At 54.0% G+C, this 10,119-nt stretch overlaps 1 long non-coding RNA gene across 1 annotated transcript in view; it reads right to left on the reverse strand.

Annotated features, from left to right (window-relative positions):
• The window catches only part of LOC112982906 (uncharacterized), a 66,336-nt gene extending 56,349 nt beyond the window's left edge, over positions 1 to 9,987 (reverse strand). The window contains exon 1 of the long non-coding RNA XR_010391318.1: positions 9,138 to 9,987. This is a non-coding gene — a long non-coding RNA (uncharacterized LOC112982906). The remainder of the gene's footprint in view (positions 1 to 9,137) is intronic.
• Positions 9,988 to 10,119: the final 132 nt, after the last annotated feature.

Consider the following 10,119-nt stretch of genomic DNA (forward strand, 5'->3'; position numbering starts at 1 on the left):
AAAGAGAGGACATTTGTCAGCTATCTGCTGATTCACTTTGTCTGCTTACATGAGATGAGGGAGCACAGGCTGAAGAAGGGTAAAGCAGTTAAAAAAAAAAACAATTACAAGACCACAGATTATACTGCCATGCTGGAGCAACATAGAGGTCCCTGACAGAGATGGGACATGTCAGATACTAGTCGAATGGACTGATAGTAGCCAAAAGGCACAGACAACTCTTGAGTTTATTTCAATCATTTTGGTCTGAACTGACAGCTAGGGATCCAGACAAGAAAGCAGTATCTCACAGACACGCTGACGCAGGCAATGTGTAGCCACTCAAGGGACACCTTCCTCTTTTACCCATATCCAAGATAGAGTACCCCTTCCTCATGTTGAAGTGGACTGGAAAGAGGGAAAATATGGACTTAAAACAGGCAAATATTCCTGCAAGATGGACTGGATGTAAACCAGTGCCATCTTCTTTCTATAATGGATGTATATACTAACTGAATGCAACTGAATGTGATTCAGTGTGGACACTTTAAGAGCTGATAGCTATAGGGAAAATGTGAGGTTATGACTGGGGAAACAAGGGAAAGTGACCTGCTTTGAAGAATCTGATTGCTGTTTTTTCACACAGAAGCGTATGTTTCCAACATCAGTCCCCCCTTGATTCTGAAGCCAGTACCGATGTGTGGTGTGCCTGAAGAAGCTATTGTAAGAAGAGAGGAGGAGGAAAGAGAAAAACAAAGAGAAATTAAAAATATAATGAGACTTTATGAAAGGTTCTCAGAGACGAAGCAGTCAGGACAAAAAGCAAGCACATCATTAGAACAAGCTCTTCGAACAAGCGGGTTGTGTTGAGGATGACAGCAATAACAGCCCTGCAAAAAACCCACAAATCATTTACTGTCAAGCAGCAAGGCAGTATCTAGGGGCCATTCTGCTTATTGATTTTAGACATGCTGCCTTCAAGATTGGAATCGGTTGCTGTACAAATTTGTAGGGGAAACAGAAGACAAGAGAGGCTACTAGAGATAGCACCCAAATATGGATGCATTCGAAATCTGAAATGAGTCCTGAACACAATCTAGGCATTGTGGCACTATGGATCCTACAGTCAGAACATTAAATAATATGTGATCACAGAGGGATTCTGAATATTCCTGTCCTCCTCTTTATGATTCCTACTCTATTTAAAAGTGGTGCCATTCCATGACATCGGTAGCACTCAGGACAAATACGCCAGCTTCATCAGTTGTGTCAAGGGAACAGACAGACTTGTGTTGATGGCTGGCCTGCCAGACAGCCCGGTTTCACTCCACAGAACCTCAGCACTAAGACAGCACCGAAGCAGTTAACAGGCAAATCACAGAAATAGGGCCCGACAAGTTGCCAGCACCAGCTCTTCCAAGTCATCATGCTGTCGGTTTTGATTGATGAGTCTGCAAACACAGAAAAATCACAGATTTGGCATGGAGATGTAGCTTCTCTTATCCTCCCTATGTAGACTAATTAAACAAGTTTGCTTTGTAGCAAAATGTTTACTATAGGCAGCCTGAGTATACTCAGTATATGAGTTTTCATTAAAAGGTACAGAGATATGCAAATTTTTTAGTTCTCTGAGCAAAATCAAAATTACAGAAAATGTTGTTTCAGATCTACCCAAAGCAAAAAAAAAGAAAAATCCATTTTCTCAGATAAATGAAAATCAAATATCATTTTAGGTTATTGGAAACATTAGAAATATTTCACACAACCCATTTTGAGGTTTAAAACTACATTTTAAAATTTTACCATGAAATTTAGTCCAATTCCAAAAACACAGCATCCATTTAGACGAAATATTTGTTTAGTTTAGAAAATACCGAGGAAAAACATTCTGATTTTTGCAGTCTTTGCTCCCACCCAAAGGACATAATGAATTCAACACAGGTAATTTTCAGACATTTTAAACTTTTTTTCAATGAGTAATCCATATTTATGCAAAAATGTTCCACTGCTTTCCTTGAGAAGCAGACAGGCCTTATCAAGAACTACTTCCAGTCTGCATTTACCCCTCCTGTGCTGGGATCAGAGTCTGTTATCTATCATCCCAAATGCCACTGAAGCTTTCACAGGAAGGCAAGGAATACAGGCGGACCTAACGGGAATACTCTCTGGAGCACCGTGCCAGCGTTACAGCTGACTGTCCTCCTCTTCTCAGCCGTATCCTCACTAAAGTATCTCATCTTGGACATCAGCAGCAATGACCAAGCTAGCACCAGACCAGGCCCTAGAATTCACTGTTAGAGGTATTATAACATCTCACGAGATATTATACGACTTTGCTAACTGAATGTCTGCACAGAGCTTTGAGGTCCTTGAATGAAAGCAGGTCAGCTAGCATCGCACACGGGACCCTTTCGCACTGCTCCTGCGGCGGAGCAGGAGGAGTTACATGTGGGCAACGGGGTTTCGCAGGCCAAGTGTGCGCGTCCCAACGGCAGGCATGGGGCACTAGACGTGCCTGCGCACGCCACTCCAGCAAGCCCCTGGGACACGCTCCTTTCGTGCGTTGGGACACGCTCCTTTTGTGCGTTGGGACACGCTCCTTTCGTGTGTTGGGACACGCTCCTTTCGTGCGTTGCTCCTCTTTTGCTCTGATTCGCAACGGCAAACCATTACCGATTCAAATCCAGCGCCCAGCATCAGTAGCGCTTCTGCAAGGTTTAGTTGGTCCCCAAATACCAGGGAGGTACAGGAGAGGGGCAAGCTGCGGGGTCACCGCGGCCTCACAGCTAGGCAGGGGACGATGCCGCACGCTGCAAGAGAACAGCCGTTAAAGCAAGCAAACGCCCGAGCAGCCGCGGGTGCCGTGCAATCCCCCACAGCAGCCCAGCCCCCCCCCCGCAGCAGCCGAACCCCCCCGCAGCAGCCGAGCCCCCCCGCAGCAGCCGAACCCCCCCCCGCAGCAGCCGAACCCCCCCCCGCAGCAGCCGAGCCCCCCCCCGCAGCAACCGAGCCCCCCCCGCAGCAGCCGAACCGCCCCCGCAGCAGCCGAACCCCCCCCCGCAGCAGCCGAGCCCCCCCCGCAGCAGCCCAGCCCTCCCCGCGGGGCCTCGGCGGTTCTCCGACGCGCCCGTCGTGCCGCCTAGCGGCAGCCGCTCCCCCCTGTTCCCTGTCACTGCTCCCTGTCACCGCTCCCTGTCACTGCTCCCTGTCACTGCTCCCTGTCACCGCTCCCTGTCACTGCTCCCTGTCACTGCTCCCTGTCACTGCTCCCTGTCACCTGTTCCCTGTCACCTGTTCCCTGTCACTGCTCCCTGTCACTGCTCCCTGCCACCGCTCCCTGTCACTGCTCCTGTCACTGCTCCCTGCCACTGCTCCCTGTCACCTGTTCCCTGTCACTGCTCCCTGCCACCGCTCCCTGTCACCTGCTCCCTGTCACTGCTCCCTGTCACCTGTTCCCTGTCACTGCTCCCTGTCACTGCTCCCTGTCACTGCTCCCTGTCACCTGTTCCCTGTCACTGCTCCCTGCCACCGCTCCCTGTCACCTGCTCCCTGTCACTGCTCCCTGTCACCTGTTCCCTGTCACTGCTCCCTGTCACTGCTCCCTGTCACCTGCTCCCTGTCACTGCTCCCTGTCACCGCTCCCTGTCACCTGTTCCCTGTCACCTGTTCCCTGTCACTGCTCCCTGTCACTGCTCCTGTCACCTGTTCCCTGTCACTGCTCCCTGTCACTGCTCCCTGTCACCTGCTCCCTGTCACTGCTCCCTGTCACCTGCTCCCTGTCACCGCTCCCTGTCACCTGTTCCCTGTCACCTGTTCCCTGTCACTGCTCCCTGTCACTGCTCCTGTCACCTGTTCCCTGTCACTGCTCCCTGTCACTGCTCCCTGTCACTGCTCCCTGTCACCTGTTCCCTGTCACTGCTCCCTGTCACCGCTCCCTGTCACTGCTCCTGTCACCTGTTCCCTGTCACTGCTCCCTGTCACTGCTCCCTGTCACCTGTTCCCTGTCACCGCTCCCTGTCACTGCTCCCTGTCACTGCTCCCTGTCACCTGTTCCCTGTCACTGCTCCCTGTCACCGCTCCTGTCACCTGCTCCCTGCCACCGCTCCCTGTCACCTGCTCCCTGTCACTGCTCCCTGTCACCTGTTCCCTGTCACCTGTTCCCTGTCACCGCTCCCTGCCACCGCTCCCTGTCACCTGTTCCCTGTCACTGCTCCCTGTCACTGCTCCCTGTCACTGCTCCCTGTCACCTGCTCCCTGTCACTGTTCCCTGTCACTGCTCCCTGTCACTGCTCCCTGTCACCTGTTCCCTGTCACTGCTCCCTGTCACTGCTCCCTGTCACCGCTCCCTGTCACTGCTCCCTGTCACTGCTCCCTGTCACTGCTCCCTGTCACCTGTTCCCTGTCACCTGTTCCCTGTCACTGCTCCCTGTCACTGCTCCCTGTCACCTGCTCCCTGTCACTGTTCCCTGTCACCGCTCCCTGTCACCTGTTCCCTGTCACCTGTTCCCTGTCACTGCTCCCTGTCACTGCTCCCTGTCACCGCTCCCTGTCACTGCTCCCTGTCACTGCTCCCTGTCACTGCTCCCTGTCACCTGTTCCCTGTCACCTGTTCCCTGTCACTGCTCCCTGTCACTGCTCCCTGCCACCGCTCCCTGTCACTGCTCCTGTCACTGCTCCCTGCCACTGCTCCCTGTCACCTGTTCCCTGTCACTGCTCCCTGCCACCGCTCCCTGTCACCTGCTCCCTGTCACTGCTCCCTGTCACCTGTTCCCTGTCACTGCTCCCTGTCACTGCTCCCTGTCACTGCTCCCTGTCACCTGTTCCCTGTCACTGCTCCCTGCCACCGCTCCCTGTCACCTGCTCCCTGTCACTGCTCCCTGTCACCTGTTCCCTGTCACTGCTCCCTGTCACTGCTCCCTGTCACCTGCTCCCTGTCACTGCTCCCTGTCACCGCTCCCTGTCACCTGTTCCCTGTCACCTGTTCCCTGTCACTGCTCCCTGTCACTGCTCCTGTCACCTGTTCCCTGTCACTGCTCCCTGTCACTGCTCCCTGTCACCTGCTCCCTGTCACTGCTCCCTGTCACCTGCTCCCTGTCACCGCTCCCTGTCACCTGTTCCCTGTCACCTGTTCCCTGTCACTGCTCCCTGTCACTGCTCCTGTCACCTGTTCCCTGTCACTGCTCCCTGTCACTGCTCCCTGTCACTGCTCCCTGTCACCTGTTCCCTGTCACTGCTCCCTGTCACCGCTCCCTGTCACTGCTCCTGTCACCTGTTCCCTGTCACTGCTCCCTGTCACTGCTCCCTGTCACCTGTTCCCTGTCACCGCTCCCTGTCACTGCTCCCTGTCACTGCTCCCTGTCACCTGTTCCCTGTCACTGCTCCCTGTCACCGCTCCTGTCACCTGCTCCCTGCCACCGCTCCCTGTCACCTGCTCCCTGTCACTGCTCCCTGTCACCTGTTCCCTGTCACCTGTTCCCTGTCACCGCTCCCTGCCACCGCTCCCTGTCACCTGTTCCCTGTCACTGCTCCCTGTCACTGCTCCCTGTCACTGCTCCCTGTCACCTGCTCCCTGTCACTGTTCCCTGTCACCTGTTCCCTGTCACTGCTCCCTGTCACCTGCTCCCTGCCACCGCTCCCTGTCACCTGCTCCCTGTCACTGCTCCCTGTCACTGTTCCCTGTCACTGCTCCCTGTCACCTGTTCCCTGTCACTGCTCCCTGTCACTGCTCCCTGCCACCTGTTCCCTGTCACCTGTTCCCTGTCACTGCTCCCTGTCACTGCTCCCTGTCACCTGTTCCCTGTCACCTGTTCCCTGTCACTGCTCCCTGTCACTGCTCCTGTCACCTGTTCCCTGTCACTGCTCCCTGTCACCGCTCCCTGTCACTGCTCCCTGTCACCTGTTCCCTGTCACTGTTCCCTGTCACTGCTCCCTGTCACTGCTCCTGTCACCTGTTCCCTGTCACTGCTCCCTGTCACTGCTCCCTGTCACTGCTCCCTGTCACCTGTTCCCTGTCACCGCTCCCTGTCACCGCTCCCTGTCACTGCTCCCTGTCACCTGTTCCCTGTCACCGCTCCCTGTCACCGCTCCCTGTCACCTGTTCCCTGTCACTGCTCCCTGTCACCGCTCCCTGTCACTGCTCCCTGTCACCTGTTCCCTGTCACCGCTCCCTGTCACTGCTCCCTGTCACTGCTCCCTGTCACTGCTCCTGTCACCGCTCCCTGTCACTGCTCCCTGTCACTGCTCCCTGTCACCTGTTCCCTGTCACTGCTCCCTGTCACTGCTCCTGTCACCTGTTCCCTGTCACTGCTCCTGTCACCTGTTCCCTGTCACTGCTCCCTGTCACTGCTCCCTGTCACCTGCTCCCTGTCACCTGCTCCCTGTCACCGCTCCCTGTCACTGCTCCCTGTCACTGCTCCTGTCACCTGTTCCCTGTCACTGCTCCCTGTCACTGCTCCCTGTCACCTGTTCCCTGTCACTGCTCCTGTCACCTGTTCCCTGTCACTGCTCCCTGTCACTGCTCCCTGTCACTGCTCCCTGTCACCTGTTCCCTGTCACCTGTTCCCTGTCACCGCTCCCTGTCACCGCTCCCTGTCACTGCTCCCTGTCACCTGTTCCCTGTCACCGCTCCCTGTCACCTGTTCCCTGTCACCTGCTCCCTGTCACTGCTCCCTGTCACCTGTTCCCTGTCACCTGTTCCCTGTCACCGCTCCCTGTCACCACTCCCTGTCACCGCTCCCTGCCACCGCTCCCTGTCACCTCGCGCACAGCCGCCGCAGGAAGCCGCCCTTCCGACGCACAGCGACCAAGCACACCCACCCGACAGGCGCCAGGCAACCGGAACGCCTGGAGGCCCCCCACTGCCAGCCTGCCCCTGCGGCTGCCTTTTGGGGGGCTTCTTCCCACTCCCGCCCTTCTGAACTGTTCTCCTCCCACCCAAGCACAGATCTCACAGCCCACCTGGATCTCTGAGTCTCTCTAGCTCCCCAGAGACACTTGTCCTGCGGGAGGATTCCTTCCCAGGCTCAGGGTGTCACAGACCACCGGCCCCAGCACAGGCCTGGCCAAAAGGAGCAGGGTAACAACCAAGGGACGGCAACGTGGTTCCACCCAGCTTGCCCCGAGCACAAGCGTGGCTCAGCGCTAGGAAACGGCTGAGCTCCAGCAAATCCAGACAGATCACATCGCTGCAGGCGAATCCTGGGTGCCACCAAGCCCCAGGCTGGTTCCTGCCCTCCTCCTCCAAGGACAGAAACACAGCTGAGAAAAACAGCCCCCTGCACTGTCCCACAGCTGCCCCCCTCAAGCGTGACACTGGGGACCCTTCACATTCCCCCGCGGCTCATTTCTCGCCCTGCTCCCTGCAAAGCTATCAGACGAGTGCACGGCCTCAGCGCCCTTGTTCCGTAACGCTGCACAGACAGGCAGACCCCTCCCCGCTGACACACACAGAGCCCCACAGCCCATTTCTGCGCGTAGCCCCAAAGCCGCCCGCACCACTCCTCAGGCTGGCTGCCTGGTGTGCTACCTGCGACCATTCCTCCTACGGGCTCCGGCCCTAGCCCCAGCTCTGTATTTAAGCTAAGAGGGAAGCTGCAGCCTCTGTACCGCTTGATCGTACCCTCGCAGCCCCTCAGCCCCTGCCCGCCGCACCAGTCACCAGGTAAGGGGCTGGGGCTCGAGGCGCTGCAGATCAATTCAGCCCTGGATTTTCTGATCTGTTTTGCAAAGAAACGTTGCCTTCCAGACAAGCTAATCACGATTCTTAGCTCAGCTTCTGGTCTGAAAGATGTCAACAGGTACATCGGGTAATACAGAGATACTTCTGTGCAAGTGAGCATCACCACTGACATAAAGGGATGGAAAAACCGGGGCTGAGGGCCAAACACACAGCTGACGAATTGAAGGGAAATACAATGGAATTAACAGAACTATTCTCTTAAAGCTTGGCTGCAGTGCCCTTCCTTTGACTTCTCTGAGAACTATAAAATACAACTCACAGGGTACAGAACTAAAGACAACTTCAAAGCTGTGAGCATAATCCACATCCTTAATACTCTCCTTGAAGGAAGGGTGTCCCTGCCCCGAAGAATGGCATGAAATGACTCCACTGGCTTTATCAAAGAGATAATCATTAGAATTTTCCAGCCCTAACCACATGCATTTACTATTAAAAACATACCTGAAGTTCCCAAAATTTGCTAGGTGTGTTACAGAAACAAGTAAATACTATAATTCCTGTACTCAACGTTTATCACCTCAGGATTTGTCAACATAAGGAACACACTCAGAAATCAATATGAACCTGGGAGACCAGAAATTCACAGTGCCACAGCTGCTCCAAATTTGTTCACCCTCTGCTCCTTTTATTCTGTGATATGGGTGCCTGCCTGTAACGCTCTCAGGAAGGGTAAGAGTCTACACAGGAGCTAATGCAGAGTAACTGCTATTCCACAATGACTATTCCAGGGTCTTCTCTGTTTACTTAGACAAGACTTAAATTCCTAGTCCTAAAAGTGATCCAGATAGCCATTCCCTACTGATACAGATCGCAGGAGACTAAGCTTGCTTGGATTCAAGACTCACGTACTTGTAAGAAAAGGTGCTTATCTAGGGTATGAACACACCGACAGAGATCAGAGAGTAGGCATCAGAGGAAAAAAAAGAGGAGAGTAAAGGATGACAGTAGTGAGAGAAGATGTTTATTAACTGCAGCCCCAGTTCCAAATACAGGGCTATCCAATGAGAAACCGCAGGAGCTTTGACGCCATGTGTATGGTAGAAGGCTTTGCCAGCCCAAACCCAAGTATACTGAGCACATCTTGGCAGGCCTCTTCCATACACGGTTAAACCCTTCTCACTAAGGCTGGAAGAGGCCGGAAATATATATTTTTATACAACAATAGCAGTATAAATGTAAGCTGGTTACTTCTGTTTTTCCCTTTTCATCCTTTAAGTACCTTCCTTCTTTACATATACTGCTCCTTTAAATTCCAATCCCTATAGGTTAAGGATTTTGCAAGTTTTAAAATGAAAATCGTAACACTTCAAATACATATTCAGGTTTTTAAGACCTAGGGGTTACTATAGCCCCTTAACTTAAAGAAAAAAGGTAATAATCAATCATACCTTTCAAAAAAACTTAACAGCTTATAATTTACCTGACTGCACTGCTGGGAGAGTATTTGATCAAGGCAGCTTTTACAGCATGATGAAACCTCTTTTCAGCTTTTAAATTCAAAGACGAATTGAGTCTGTGCTTTGCATGCTAAACAGGAAGGTGATTGTAACTTGTTTTCTACATATTTCCATAGCTGCCTTCTTCTCTGTTCATAATTGAATCCAGACTGGATTGTTTTAAAAAGCAAAGCAAAATGGGTCTCAGCAGGAAACTGCATGTTTAAAAACTCAGAGAGTTTGGCTATTTATAACATTCAATTACTCCTCTGGTTAAATCAGCTCAGTTACAGGACTTTAATTTCTCATTACGCTTTTGCTGGATGATGATGAAACGATAACAGCAGAACAGCTCAAATTCACCGGCGATGTGAAAGGTGCTGAAAACGGCCACGCAACAGTCAGCCTGCAAAGCTGAGACGGCAGGAGCGAGACCAGAATCTGGGACGGCTAACGACGCACGCGTGGGGAACCGCCTGTCTCAGACGGGCTATTTAACGTCCTTCGGCTGGGACGGGAACACCTCGGGAGCCGGGTATCCGGTAACTTGTGCCTTGGGAAAGTCCCAGTGATCCCCGTTGGGAACGGAGGTGGTTTTAAGTGACCGAACTTCAGGCCTGAGGCTGCGGGGCACCAACAAGGACGCTCCGCCCTTGGCGGCGGGGACCTGGGCACCAGGAGCGGTGTCTGCGGCGCGGGACAGTCTGCGCCTCCACAGCCTGTAGCTGTGACAGGGGAGGCAGGGGGAGCACTGCACACTCACTTCCTCCGCGCGGTGGAGGAGCTGGGACCGCAGCTCCCCGCCCGTGGGCACGGAGGCTCGGGCGGGCGGGCACGCAGACCCCCCGCGACGCTCGGGGAGGGGCAGACGCGCCACAGGACGGACCAGGCCGCGCGGCCCCTCGCCGCCTCCATCGATAGCTCTGCGCTTGGCAGCACGCGCCTTGGCGCGGCCCCGCCCTCCCC

The sequence above is a fragment of the Dromaius novaehollandiae genome, chromosome 12, assembly GCF_036370855.1.
Source record: "Dromaius novaehollandiae isolate bDroNov1 chromosome 12, bDroNov1.hap1, whole genome shotgun sequence".
Taxonomy (NCBI): Eukaryota; Metazoa; Chordata; class Aves; order Casuariiformes; family Dromaiidae; genus Dromaius; species Dromaius novaehollandiae.